The following is a 14,777-nucleotide window of genomic DNA, read 5'->3' as shown; positions in this document are numbered from 1 at the left end:
TCAAGAATGGTTTCCCACAGGGTTCAGTCTTGTTTCCCTTATTGTACTTAATATATATTAATGACTTGCCAGTCTATACTGATTAAGATACAAAGCTAGTTGAATATTTGATGGTACAAGTATAGTAATTACACCCAACAGACAGGAATCAACTGCTGAAATTGTAAATAATGTCGTTCAAAAAATTATTAAGTGGTTCTCTGGACTCTTACAAACTTTTGAGAAATTGCAGCATATGCCATTCTGTACAGTAAATGGCATACTACATTGATAAATATAGACTTTGAAGAGATGTCTGTTGCCAAGGTAGAATATTCAAATTTCTGAGTGTGTTCCTTGAAGAGAAATTGAATTGGAAGAAACTCATTGACAATCTATTGGAACAGTTGGGCTAAGTTACTTTTGCTATTAGGGTAGTAGCAAAATTTTGTTGCTAAACATATCAATAAATTAGCCTACTATGCCTATTTTCATTCAATCCTTTCCTATGGCACCTTATTTTGAGGCAATTCATCATGAATATAAAAAGTATTCATTGCACAAATGTGTGTAATCAGAGTAATAGCTGGAGCCAACCCAAGACTACCTTGTAGACATTTAATTAAGGAACTCGGCATATTCACAGTACCTTCGCAATAATATATTCCCTTATGAATTTGTTATTAATAATCCATCCCAATCCAAAAATAATAGCCAATTGCATAGCTACGACAGTAGAAGAAAGAATGATCTTCTCTTTTATGGGTTAAATCTTACGTTGGCAGAGAAAGGGGTGAATTATGCCACTACAGACATCATTTGTCATTTAGCAAATAGCAGATATCCAATCCGCATGCTAAAAAAATTAAAATAATATCTGAATGAGAACTCTTTCTACTCAACAGATGACTGTTCAGATATAAAATGATAACTATAAAGAAATTATCTGAAGAAAACTTACGTTAAACTGACATGTTCCACATCGTTATGAAATATCGTACTCATGACCCATGAAACAAGTACGTAATGTGCTGTCCTGTGTATCTTATTCTAATCTTATTCTAACTGGCAAGACAAAATGCACTGCATCAAATTCCCTTAAAAGAATGCAAAATGGCAAACCATATTAGCAACAAAGATATTGATAAAGTAGAGAAGTAAACGACGACTGTGCTGCATTTACGTAGCGTTGGGCGTTTAGATGTGGAATATCACCTAAGAGAACTTCCGTTTACCATTATGTGAAGAGAAATGCCGGTGGTTATCAGGAATGCTCCTCACATTGTAAGTGAACCTATTGGTGAAGGAGACGAAACAACATTTCATAACAGGTATAAAAATACTAGGAGGTGGGGAAAGGGGGGAGAAAGTCTTCCTTGACGAAGGATCGGAACACTTAGAACACATGTGAACTAGGGGCTAAACACAGGGATTGTGGATAATGGATAAGGCGTTAGAGACATTCTGTATCCTCATTAAGATTCGTCTAGAAGGCACTGCATTTCAGTCAGTTCTCAGAATTGATCCGACGACTGCAAGAATTGTATTTCGTTCTGCGGTGAAGTGACATTTGTACACTAAATAAAAGACTGAAACTGCTATTCATCTATTAATAAACATCATAACCAGCAGACATTTTCTGTGCGTTTGGACTGAAAGAGGTTGGTGATTCTCTTAAAATAGATAACTGCAGTCTAACCTCTCGATTCCTATCATATTTCTAAAGAGGCACTTTTTCATCAGTAAGAACGGATGGCCACTAACTCTGACAAATTAATGGGGAATCTTATGAAAGTATTCCTTAACTGATTGCTTGTGACCATACAATACTGCAGCAAAATGCCAACATATTCTAAAGGAAAAACGCAAACCCTGGGAAGTATACTGAGTAATGTTAGAGACCTGCAGTAGAAGATGTCAGAATTGATTCGTCTGTAAATGGCACCTCTCACAATTCTTAACAAACATGCATCTCACTCTTATGTTGACCTTTAGAAACTGTCGAAGTAAATAATGTTACTTTGCTGTACCTGCCTCCGCATTCTATACAATTTTGGTAGGAGCTTGATACAGTGTTTTTCATCTCCGTGTAGTTCTTAGAATGGATTAAAGGACACTGAGCAAGAGCTGATGCTAGACATAATGTCAGCAGAACTGCAGTGATTGCTGTGTTTCTACTGAAAAAGATATATCAGTCGAGTTTATTTAACGTTAATCAACACTTTAGGAAGCACTGATGTGGGCTTCAAGGTATTGCCGTATTGGATCAACTAGTTACTGAGAAGACAGTTAAGGCGACTGCTGTTTGATGAGTCCTTTAAACAAAGAATGGGACATTTATACACCGTTGGAAACGCTTTGTCAGGCTATTTAATTGGAATCCTGACATTATTGACAATCTTAACAACACACTGATTAAATACGAAAATAAGGGCGATGATGAACTCTCCCACAAGAAATGAACGATAATGACGCAGACTCCGTAGCATCCCATGGAGAATTCTCCCTCCCTTCTGTGCGTCAACTATGACACCGTCACGTTGCAAGGCATTTGTCAAAGCGTGGTGAGCAACGGTGGTGTCAATAACGTGTACCCCTGTTCAAGTTTTGACAGCAGGCGACCTTAATATAAATTTATCTCTTCTGCAGGAAAAAGAAAGGAGGACATTGTTATTCTGTTAATCACCCAATAAAACATTCACATTTTAAAAATATAACTGGGAGAAAACATTTCGAAGAAATATTGAATGGAGTGCTCAAAAGATAATATTTTCACTTCGCCAAGTTCAGACGAAGATGGTGAGGATACAGTGATTTAGTAGCAAGAGGAAAGTGATTTCTTTAAAGAGCTGGTATCATGAAAACTGCTCTTCCTTTATAAAGACGTGCCAGTGATGCGGCGAAACCGCACGTGAAAACAAGAAGGAACTGCACAAAAAGCGTATTTTCCATTACGAGTTTCCAGATTTAGCTGAATACTTCTGTTAATACGTCTTATGCCTTGTAACCATCTCTACCGTACTGCATAGGCCAACTTAGCCACTCAATTAGAATAGATGGCCCCGTGCTACTATTTTATAATTGCTTAGAAAGATATGCTTCCTTTTTAAGTACTACCATTTACTCTTTCTGTATACAAGTTAATGAAGTTATCACCTTGCTGTGTAATTATAAAATATTATCCATAATCTTTTCAAATTATTACAGGAATGCTTGTTGTGAAATATTAGCCATCCAACTTCACTTTAACATAAAATAAAAAAATAAAAACTCTTCAAAACATTGCAGTAATGCTTGTTTTCAACATTGGCAATCTTAGTAGAAAATATTTCGGTGTCACAGAAATGTGGGAACGAAAGGTACTTACGCGGTATGACAGGCGGAGACGGGAAAACAAAAAAAGAAAAATGAAGTGAAATGTGAAAATGTCGAATTAATCACCAAATTAATAATCCAAAGTGGTTTTAAGATACCACATGATACCTAAGTCAATTTAGTTAGACAAGACGTTGAGCTACATTTGAATTCAAAGCGACTGCTTCTCTTGATGCTTCTTTTCCCACTCTAAAATGCACACGACGTTCAAAACATCATCTACCTAACAATGGTTGGTTTACCATTATCTTTACCTCGTTTAGCAACGCACTATGGTACTGTTGTAACATGCGTGGAATAATTATAGCCCTTAAACGGGGCGTACTACAATTTTTGAAGATGCCACAGTAACCTAGAATAACTTTTACATCTTCCACAGCTATTTGTTTGCAGTGTATTATGTTACACATTCTAAATTATTCTTCATAATCGTTGACTCATAGACAATATATTGCTTTATTTATAGCAGTCTGTAGTTGCTGTTTTATTAATTTTGTCAACCTCGAAAAATTTTAATCTTTTTCTGTGTTAGAACTGAAAAATATAAAATTTGAAAATTTAAATACTCACCAGAAAAAGAGCAGAAACGATTCATATATCAACGGACAGAAGATACTGTAGACGCTCTGACTTCCTAGAAGAAGCGAGCAGTCGGTTGCTATCTTTTGGCTGTTGTCCATCATGAACAGGAAGTAACAGCTCTTCAAGCTGTGTAAAACTCACCATTCAGGTTTTACGCACGGTATATGTGGTGTAGGGATAGAGTCTTTGACTAGTAATCGAAATGTCGTCGGTTTCTGCTTCGAAACTGGCCCCTGCTTCGATTTGGAACGAAAATCGTCAGCTATAGCTGCCGAAAACTTCCAGCATAAGAAGTTACTATCGATCTGCCAATGATTTTCTCAAAGAGACTGAAGGGCAGGACAGATTTTGAGGACACTCTCTTGCCTTTGGGGTGGGAAACTGCCCCTAAAAGCTGAAAGAAACAACAACGATCTATGAAATGAGGACGCCGAAGACAATGGAAACCGCTACATTATGGACAAGTAATGTGTATCCACATGACACGAGGCCAGTAACTGAAAAAGGTTTCATGATGATCTCTTCATTGGTGAAAAAGAGCGGAGCTTCGGGAGGGGACTGAAGAAGTGGAGGTGACCATGAGAAAAAGAATAAACAACCAATAACGGGTAATATCCTGGGAGTCGGCTTGTGGGTTGACTAAAGTTTGACCGTGGTAGGAAATCTGAAAAGAAATATGCTAACGCATGATCAAGATAGAGCAGCAACATATGTCGTAATGGAAGTAGGCTTCGTTGTGAATAGTAAGGTGGGCAGAGAAACAATTACAATGAAAAATTCCGTGAAAGCGCTGTTCTCATCAAATTCGACAGGAATCCAACCCCGACAACAATAGTTCGGATATACATACCGACGTCGCAATCGGAATATGAAGATATATAGATAGTATATGAAGTTTTTGAACGAGCAATTCAGTATGATAAGAGAGACGAAATCTAATAATCATGAGGGACTGGAAATGCGGTTGTAGGGGAAGGAGTAGAAGAAACGGTAATGGAGAATACGGACTTATTAATAGGACTGATAGAGGAGAAAGATTGAGTTCGGCAACGAATCAGTTACTAATAGCGAATACTCTGTTCTAGAATCACAATAGGAGAAGGTAAACTTAGACAGGGCCTCGAAACACGTGAAGATTCCATCTGGATTAGACATTAGTCACACGGAGATTCCAATATCAGGCATTGCATTATAAGGAGTTTCCAGAAGCCTATAAACACTCGGATCACACATTAGAAATGATGACGAATCGACTGAACTTTAAGGGACTCGTACGATTTCATCAGTGTCGAACGAAGTGGAATATTCAGGTCCTGAAAAATAATCTGAAGTTACTGCTTGGATACTTGGGTAAGGAATATCACAATAGGCAGGTCATTTGAAAATGTAACAGGGAGCAAACCGTGGGTAACAGAAGAAATGTTCCAACGGTCGGTGGCAGAAGGAAGGACTAAAATGTTGAGGGAAAGGCAGGAACACAGCAACATTAATGCATTCACAATGAAATAACTAAGAAGTTCAGGACAATCAAGGCTAAATGCTGCTAGGAAGATGTGAATAAATCGATAAAACAAAGATCGTCTTGAGGTCTGACTCAGCCTTCGGTGAACTTAAAAGCAGAGGTAGTAACAATAAGAAGTGAACGGGAATTCTACAGTTAAACGTAGAGGATACGGCGATATGAAGCATGGGGTTCATTATTAGAAGCAGAATTTGAAAGAACTCAGGAAGGCTTAAGTTTAAATCACGGGGAACGGCTAGATAACAATCTAGTAGCCGGCCGGAGTGGCCGTGCGGTTTTAGGCGCTACAGTCTGGAGCCGAGCGACCGCTACGGTCGCAGGTTCGAATCCTGCCTCGGGCATAGATGTGTGTGCTGTCCTTAGGTTAGTTAGATTTAATTAGTTCTAAGTTCTAGGCGACTGATGACCTCAGACGTTAAGTTGCATAGTGCTCACAGCCATTTTCTAACAATCTAGTTGAATTTCCGAAATCACTGGGGGAAGTGGGAACCAATCGACAATTGAAGTCGGTGTGAAGAAACTGGCAACATAAGATAAGATTTTTAGAGAAAAGCGATCCGCTCAGTTCCAAAAATAGCAAGGGCAGGTAACTGTGGGAACTTCCGCGCGATCATCTTATCAGCTGATGCTTTCAAGTTGCTGGCAAGAATAATATAAAGAATAATAAAACAGACAAGTTATGATAAGTTAGATTTAGGAAAGGTTAAGACTCCAGGGAGGCATAACTGACGTTTTGATAATGGAAGCAATGCAAGAAAAATCAAGGCGTATTATAAATTTGAAAATTTGTGTTAAGGCACTATGGACGAAACTGCTGAGGTCATCGGTCCCTAAACTTAGACTCTATTTAATCTAACTTAAACTAACTTACGCTGAGGACAACACACACACCCATGCCCAAAGGAAGACTCGAACCTCCGACGGGTGGAGCCGCGTGATCCGTGACAGTATGCCTTAGTCCGCGCGGGTACCCCGCGCGGCCACATGTTATAGGACGTGTCGATATGGAAGAAGCGTTCGACAGCGTAAAACAGTACAGGAAGTTACAAAGCGTGAAAAAAATGGGAGCAAGTGAAAGGGAAACGGGGCAGGGGTCACGTACAGCACGTACAAGAAGGAAGAAAAAACAATAAGACTGGATAACTAAGAACAAATTGCTCGTGTTAGGAAGGGTATAAGAAAGATTGCAGTCTTTTTGCTCCATTCTTCAATCTGTATACCGAAGAAGCAATGACAGAAGCAAAAGAAAAATTCAACAGCGCGATTAAAGTTCAGTGCGATGGAGTACCAATGATAAGAATCACTGATGACGTTTTGTCCTTAGCTTAAGTGAAGAAGAATTACAGAATCGCTTAAAGGGAATAATCGGTCTAAAGAGTACAGAATATAGACTGGGAGTAAACTGATGGAAGGAGATGGTTATGAGAAGTAGCCGAAATGTAAATACTAGGAAACTTAACATAAAACTTGGAGATCACGAAGTATACGAATATAAGGAGTTCTACTACCTTGGAAGCAAAATATTCATGATGGACGAAACAATGATGATACACAAAGCCTGGTATTTCTGGCTAAAAGAAGTTACTAGTATGAAACGTTGGCCTTACATTGAATATTCGGAGAATGTACGTTTGGAGTGCAGTTTTGTACGGTAGTGAGTGACGGACTGTAGGCTAACTGGAATGGAAGAGAATCGAAGTGTTCAGATCTGGTGTCACAGAAGATGATTGAAATGGGGTGGACCAATAAAGCAGGGAATGAGGAGGTTCTCCGCAGAATCGGCGAAGGAAGAGGCACTCCTGTCATTGCGCTCGGAGCCACGGCTGTGTTATTGTTCGGGGTGTTTCTCCGAAAAGGTCTCTCTTAGCTGAACTGGATAGCCGACAGAACGGTGCCACACTTACCCTCCAGCTATCATAGTGCGCGTCGCCGGAAAGCTTCCCTTGCAAAGTCCGGGCGGAGGCTGTGACAAACTGCTTGACTGCTACGTCAGCTCATATTTTCGGTCACCTTCGGAAATTGTATTGGCGCATAGGTTTTTATGGTAGTGGAAGTCAAGGTGAACGTGTTTTAAGGCCATAATTGGTGAAAGTTTTGTTAATCGGCCACGATGCGCCGAGATCTGGTACAGTGCAACAGTCGCTCTCTGGCGACTGGGCGGAAGAGTACTCGATGTGGTTCCTGGCCGCTGTTGGAAGCGGTCGCGTGCTTTGCCGCCCTTGCTGCCGAGTAATTTCATTCGCAGTCTCACTTGTCTGGTCACCCTGACAGATTGTATGCTCGTGGTAGCGCTTCGATCGGTCACCAAGACAAAGCCCATATCCGCGCGTCGGAGGCGAGCACGAGTAGCTGGTGTCATCAGCTCTCCGCCTTGTACTGTACTGTCGGTAACATACCTAGCCCATGCCCTGAGGGTTTCAATTGATTTTTTCAGCCGCCTAGAATTCGAACTGAGATTTCTCAGCGGTTGCCTCTGAGGAGCTACTTGCTCTCCTTAGGTGATAACGCGGTAATGCATCAGATGCTGAATAGCTTATCGCTATTACACACCTGTTCTCTTTGCTCCGCATCCTCAAAGTCGAGAAGCTCACTAGATTGCATGCAGTCGTTTGCCCTAGATTCTTGCTCACACCTCTATCAGATGAAGACTATTTACATATTTGCTTTATACAAGGTGTTTGTAAGTGAATATCGGGGTTTTAACGCATTATAATAATTATTACATTAAACTTACACTTACAAATGATACGTCAAATGAAAGAGCAACTCAAACAATTATGTTTGGCACCAGCGCGCATGTGCAGCGCGCAATGTTTCCGCCGCAACCCGCTAGACAGCGATAGTGGCGAAGATGGCGACTAGTGAACAGAAAGCGTTTTGTGTTTTGCAATTCGCAAAGACCGAATCTGTAGTTACTGTGCAACGTGCGTTCCGGCTGAAGTTCGGTTGTGATCCTCCAAGTGATAACAACATTCATAGATGGTATCATGAATTTGAAGAAACTGGCTGCCTTTGTAAAGCGAAGAGCACAGGACTACCAGGAGTTACTGAAGAGACAGTTGAGCGAGTGAGAGAGTCGTTCACTCACAGCCCAAAGATATTAGTCCGGAAGGCTAGTCGTGAATTAGAGGTTCCTGGGTCAACTGTCAGAGAAGTTTTAAGAAAACGTGTACAACTACGTCCTCACCATTTACAGTTATTACAGGCTCTGAAGTCGGCAGCCCATGGATTATGTGCCAACTTCACAAACGAAATGTTGTTTCATGACGATGCAGATTTTCTGGATCATGTTGTCTTCAGTGATGAATCAACCTTTCACCTTAGTGGACATGTTAACACTCACAATGTGCGCATCTGGGGCTCAGAAAATCCTCACGAGGCGGTACAGATGCTACGAGATTCCCTTAAAGTGACTGCTTTTTGTGCCGCATTCCGGCGGAAAGTTTATGGTCCTTTTTTTTTTGGTTAACCTTCTGTAACTGGCACTTCTTACCATGATTCACTAGAGAAATGGCTCTTCCCTCAGTTGGAAGAAGATGAGCCAGAGACTTTAATTTTTTCAGCAATATGGTGCGCCACCTCACTGGCATAACGAAGTACGCGAGTGGTTGAACTTCACTGTACCCAAGCGCTGGAGAGGCAGCAAGGGGCTCAGTGACTGTGCTTGCTTTGCATGGCCTCCACGTTCACCCGACCTAACGCCATGCGATTTTTTCCTTTGGGGCTTCATCAAGGGTCATGTGTACCTGCCTCCGCCAGCAGCAGACCTCCCTGAATTAAGAAACCGGATTGAAGCCGCTGTTCCTACAATCACTCAAGACACACTTATCAACATTTCGGAAGAACTCGGCCATGGACTTGATGTGTGCCGTGTGACAAATGGTGCTCACACTGAACATTTATAAGGTGCTTGGTAAAACTGTTTGAGTTGCTCTTTCATTTGACATATCATTTATAACTGTAAATTTAATATAAAAAATATTATAAAGCATTAAAACCCCGATATTCATTTATAAACACCCTGTATTCATATACATGATTATTCAAAGCACAAATTCATGATCAGTTTGGTGTTCCATTTAAGGAAAATAAATGTAACTGCGTTTTTTAGACCAGCATTTATCTATTAAACCATCACACTCAGTAGTATCCTGTCCTACCATCATTTCTGGGAGCAACTTTGATCAGTTAAGTCACTGAAGACATGACACCACGCAGGATTTGTATCAATGCCATTATAACATTTCCGTTACACACCTTATAAAGACTGAATAAAAACCGAATTCCATGTAATTTGCAAAACATTCTGATCCGACAACCTAGCTTGCATATCACTTACGTGTTTCACAATAGCAAAGACATGGCGAGTTTCCAACCAAGCAAATCCAATGGGCGCCAGTGCCTACGGTTCAGTAATTCCACTTTGCCCATGCATTCTGTGATCATAAAAAGCAAATTAAGTTCCAGACCATTCATTCACAATAACTAAGCGATGTGATTCTTGGGCTTATGAGTTGTGTGCTATAGGTTGCGATTTTTCGGTTAAGCTTGTCGCGAATAAGAGATATTTGCTCTTGATGAGTTGGTGGGTCTTCGGTCGTTGCCACCAAGGAACGGGTGGGAGGTAAGGGATGTAGAGTTGCACATGCGCGGGTAGTTCTTCCAGCGACAGTACTCTTAGAACGGTAAGAAGTAGGAGTGCTTTGGTCTGCGAGCAGCATGAGCGCAGTGTTTTTCGCAGGAACCCTTAGCTGTGTGCAATGTTGTACACAGCTGGTGTTGAATGGAGAGGTACTAGGACACAAATTTATTAAGGTATTTGTTCAAAACACAAACTAATTTATTAAAACACATAAAATGATGCAAGACAATCTGAGCAGCTACTCCCAAACTAATCATATTAATTTTCAACAACACAGCTATTGATAGATATTACATAGTTTTCAGAAATGACAATGTAATTAAAAATATTTATATCTTGAGAACAACTTTAAGTTAAAAAACGTTTGATAGATGCTTCGCACAGAGGTCTAATCAGATCATAAGTTTGTAAAGTTAACCTGCATATTCCACATTATAAGTTTCAAGGGCATATTGAAAACAGCTAACTGGTCATTAACATCAGCCTTCCCCTGTCACGTGACTGCTTTCGAATAACTGCCGGAAAGGCCACTGGTTCCAAGCAAGCAGAATAAACTGACAACATTATATTCAAAGTAAGATACAAGTGGGAGTTGCGGAGCCGAGCAATTTCTCTATCTTCACTTGAGTGTGGATGGTAATCGCCACTAGGGAGATAGACACATTCAGTAAAGACATTTATCGTACACATGCCTCTTTAGCTGGACCCACAATATAAACAACGGATAAATCAAGCTATCCAGTAACATCGGAACCAGTAATTAACAATTTGCATTTATAACGCAGGTACTCAGCGTAAATACACTTACAAAACGTGAAAGTTGTGGATGAAGCACCTAATTCCAAATAAATCACATTTCTTAATTACATGTGTAATCAAACTTAGTCAGACAGCTCGAGCACCACTAGTTCAGTCACACACATTCACAGCAGCGTAACTTGAGTGATATCGTTTAAAGTATTCGTTGGATAATTAGGACTGCGAGACACAATATAATTACGCACACGATAATCGAATGCTCACGATAATTTCCTGCAGATCGAAGTGTAAGTTGAGAACCGCTCGACCAAGGGATACCGTCAAGTGGGTGCAGGACGAGTTTGGTAAGAATCAGGATCCAGTGGATGCTATTCAAAAGACGTCCCTGCCCCCGGTTCTTCAAACTGGCGGACAGCACCCAACCCGGCACCTCAGTGGACACGGACCTTCTGCCAGTTCGGGCTCCGAGCGTCGCACGAGTGTAGCATTTACAACGAGCAATCTTCATGGCCACACCCGACACTCAGTTCCACAGAACCCCCTAGTGACCAACTATGCAACTTTTTGCAGCGGGACATGGATACTGTCAGCCGCAACGTCACGTCGTTTTCTCCAGCCGCTGTCAAAGATACCCGCTCAGCCGGCTGTCAGTTCGATAGCGCCTCCTGGCCGCGACAGCTCTAACGGGAGGTTTGCTGTCTTAGGCGTGAAATAAGCATGTTCTTTGATAATTTTTTTCTCGGGATGCATTATAGATATAAACGTCAAATTTGACCAAAATGTTTATTGATATTTCCTCTACAAACTGGGATTTTTTTCGAGCGGAAATGTCGAAGAGCAAAGGCGGAAGTGCCGTCGGAACGAAACAAAATTTCGATGTAGACCTCCAGGCGAGGTTTGTCACAGGTCAGCCTGCTCGTCTGAAATCAAAATTGGGTTGACGTTAGCAAAGTATATAAGATTATTTAGGAGTTGTACCTCGCTTAAGTTATTTGGAGCATATGAAACAAAATGGCGGCCATTTGAAAAAAAATGGTGGTTTTTTCCTTCGATTTTTCGACTTCGTCGGCCACGTAAAAATATTTAGAGTTGATGGATCGGAATAAAAGTGGTACAACTCTTAGGCAATTTAGTTAGCTTCTTCGGAAAGAAAGAATCATGGCAATCGGTTATGTAGATTTGAAGTTACCATAACGCGTGATAAAGAAAAAGTCATTTCGAGAAAAACGCGTTTGAAGTTTTGACTACATATAATGCAATATTATGCAACTTACATTCGATCTGCTATTCCACGTCCATAAACTAGTCCTTCCTCTTCCTCATAGAGGGCGTTCTGCTCGATCAGGGCCATCCTGCGCTGCTCCAGAGCCACGCGTGCGGCCGGTGACAAGCGGTTTCCGTCCACTTGCATCCGGTGGTAGTCCGAATGCTTAACGAAATGCGTCGAATAGAGTCTTTCGCGTTTTTTATTATCGCATATACGAAAAGAGCCGCGAAATATCTGTTAATAATGCCGTGCTTTGAATTTCTTTATCATCATTACCCTTTAGCGGAATAACATGTATATATGGAAGTCTTATTGTTCTGTATCTGGCCTTCAATTTAAGGAACGGTTTTCGTAACTGCAATTCATGCTAAGAATCAATATATCTTCCCTACTTCATAGTGATTAAAAGTTGAAATTACTTTGTTATGAGCACTGATGTTACAGTCCGTGTGATCGTTCAAAAACACAATTTCGCAGTGGATTTTATTTCTCGTTAAAATGCTATTTCATACCACGACTAGCCCAAGAACATGAGACTCTCATTAAAAAATACGTTGTCACTATAAAGTTTGCCAGATCAGAACGGAGCACAGCAAGATTCCTATCAGATTCTGAAGGTACATTAAATTATTTGCACTGTAAATTATATCCTATCAGCAGCCCGCGTCAATCTGCAACACATCATAAAATCTGCTGATCTTCACTGCCAGTCTGGGAGCTAAAAGAAATAATATTATTTTACTATTATTTTACCGCTTCCTTGCGGTATGCTCGACTATATTGTAAGTCGTTTAAATACGCCGCGGCAGCGGCTCTTCGTTCTCCACGCAGCTCAGCACCACAGATAATATTTATATAACTGAAAAATGTCTCAACAGGATGGGATAATATGCAAGCAAGCTTAACAATAAATAATACAAGTTTTCATTTAAACAACTCTATTAAAACCTTTAAATATCTCAGTGATTACAGACCTTTGTGAATTCACACGTAATGGCGTACATTGCTTAGTCTCGACAAAAGAATGCTACATTGGCGTTCTCTACGACAACAACAGGAGATCTTACTCGCACAACTTCCAAATTAAGACGACAAAGACATTCATATTCAACACGTATTATATACTAGTTCCTTTTTTAATCTCTGTTTAACATTTATCTTCTGTGTCGGTTTTATTACTCGCCGACGCAGACGTTTTCAGAAATAAATAATAAAAAAAATACAGAATTTTATACAATGACACAATATGATACATCTAATTCTCTAATTACTACATAATATATTGTTTTTGTTTCTCTAGACGTTACAAGTCCCAGGGTGACGTCCATCGTTGTCATGGTCTTCAGAATTGCTTAATACCCTCATTGCAGTTGCTCACTGCCAGGAAAGTAGCAATATCCACAGTCTTCGCATCAGAATGCAAATGCTTGGGGGCTAACTTTCAAATACACGCGTTCAAACATTCATTTGATTTCTGTGTGTTTCCTCCGAAGCACCGGTACAATTACTCGTCCTCCGAAATGGCCTCGTAGATCGGATGAATCACTTTTTGAACTTCTTTGGAGAGCGGCTGGTCGTGTTGATATTCGTCTTGATGTCCGGTAGCCTCTGCAATGCGCCTCTTGCACCAACTAGTTTCCCCAGCAGGACAGTTTTGTTGTTGTTGGTGGTCATCCGTCGAACACTTGTGGAAATACTTGCCCAAACTGCCTTCTTCATCAGTTCCACGAAATTCGAATGCCGTCGGATTGCCAAGCCGTAGTACGTCGTAAGCTCCTTGATCACTTTATCAGTAAGCTTCCCTTGTCCTTTTCCTCCGATGCCTTTGTTTTGTTTCATCGCATTTCTAAGCCGCGTGCCTGTTCGTTTCTCTCCATATATTACGCATTATTTCTACTCGATGGTTACATCTGGGTACGGGTTCAAATCAACGAGGCCTTTGAAAGTTTTCGTATCGCCGTCCCCAATATAGTACTTGTACATCACACAGAATAACTCTTCCAAACGACAAAATATCTCGTTCACGGCGTCGACCTCCATTTTGCCCTTGTTTTCAGAATGATTCGCGTTACATTGTTCTTCATGAGACTCGTAAGATGTTTCATACTCCGCGGGATCTAGTGACGCTCTCTTATCACAACAACTCTGACATAACGATGACTTTACTTGACAATCTAATACTTCTTGGAACATTTGCCGATTAGCGAAGATATTCCCAACAATGATACATCGCCTGAGACTGGTAAATGCGTTCGTTCCTGACCCGTCTGTCCGTTTACTTCGACTTCCTCAGATTCTGCTCCCGTTCGAACAACCTGAAATACAGCCTTCGCAGCAACGTACACAATTTCCAGGCAATTGTAGTACAGAGTAGTAGAGAAGCCAACTGCCACATTCATGAGCCCACAAAATAAGTTCACGCCTCGCATACCTTGTCCTACCAGACGCATAACTAACGTAAGGCGACGATTAATTTCATACGCCTGGTTCACCGTGGGAGATGATGTGACAAGACACACGGGACGCTTGCACCGTATAGTCAGCTTCAAACCTAGGCCTCGTTCACTGGTCCGGGTGAATTTGACGTCACCGTTGCAGGTCTTGCACTTTAATATTGTTGATAAAATGTTGAAGACTGCCAAAAAGTCCAG

The sequence above is a fragment of the Schistocerca americana genome, chromosome 6, assembly GCF_021461395.2.
Source record: "Schistocerca americana isolate TAMUIC-IGC-003095 chromosome 6, iqSchAmer2.1, whole genome shotgun sequence".
In the NCBI taxonomy this organism is placed as follows: domain Eukaryota; kingdom Metazoa; phylum Arthropoda; class Insecta; order Orthoptera; family Acrididae; genus Schistocerca; species Schistocerca americana.
Note: the sequence above shows the minus strand (reverse complement) of the source record.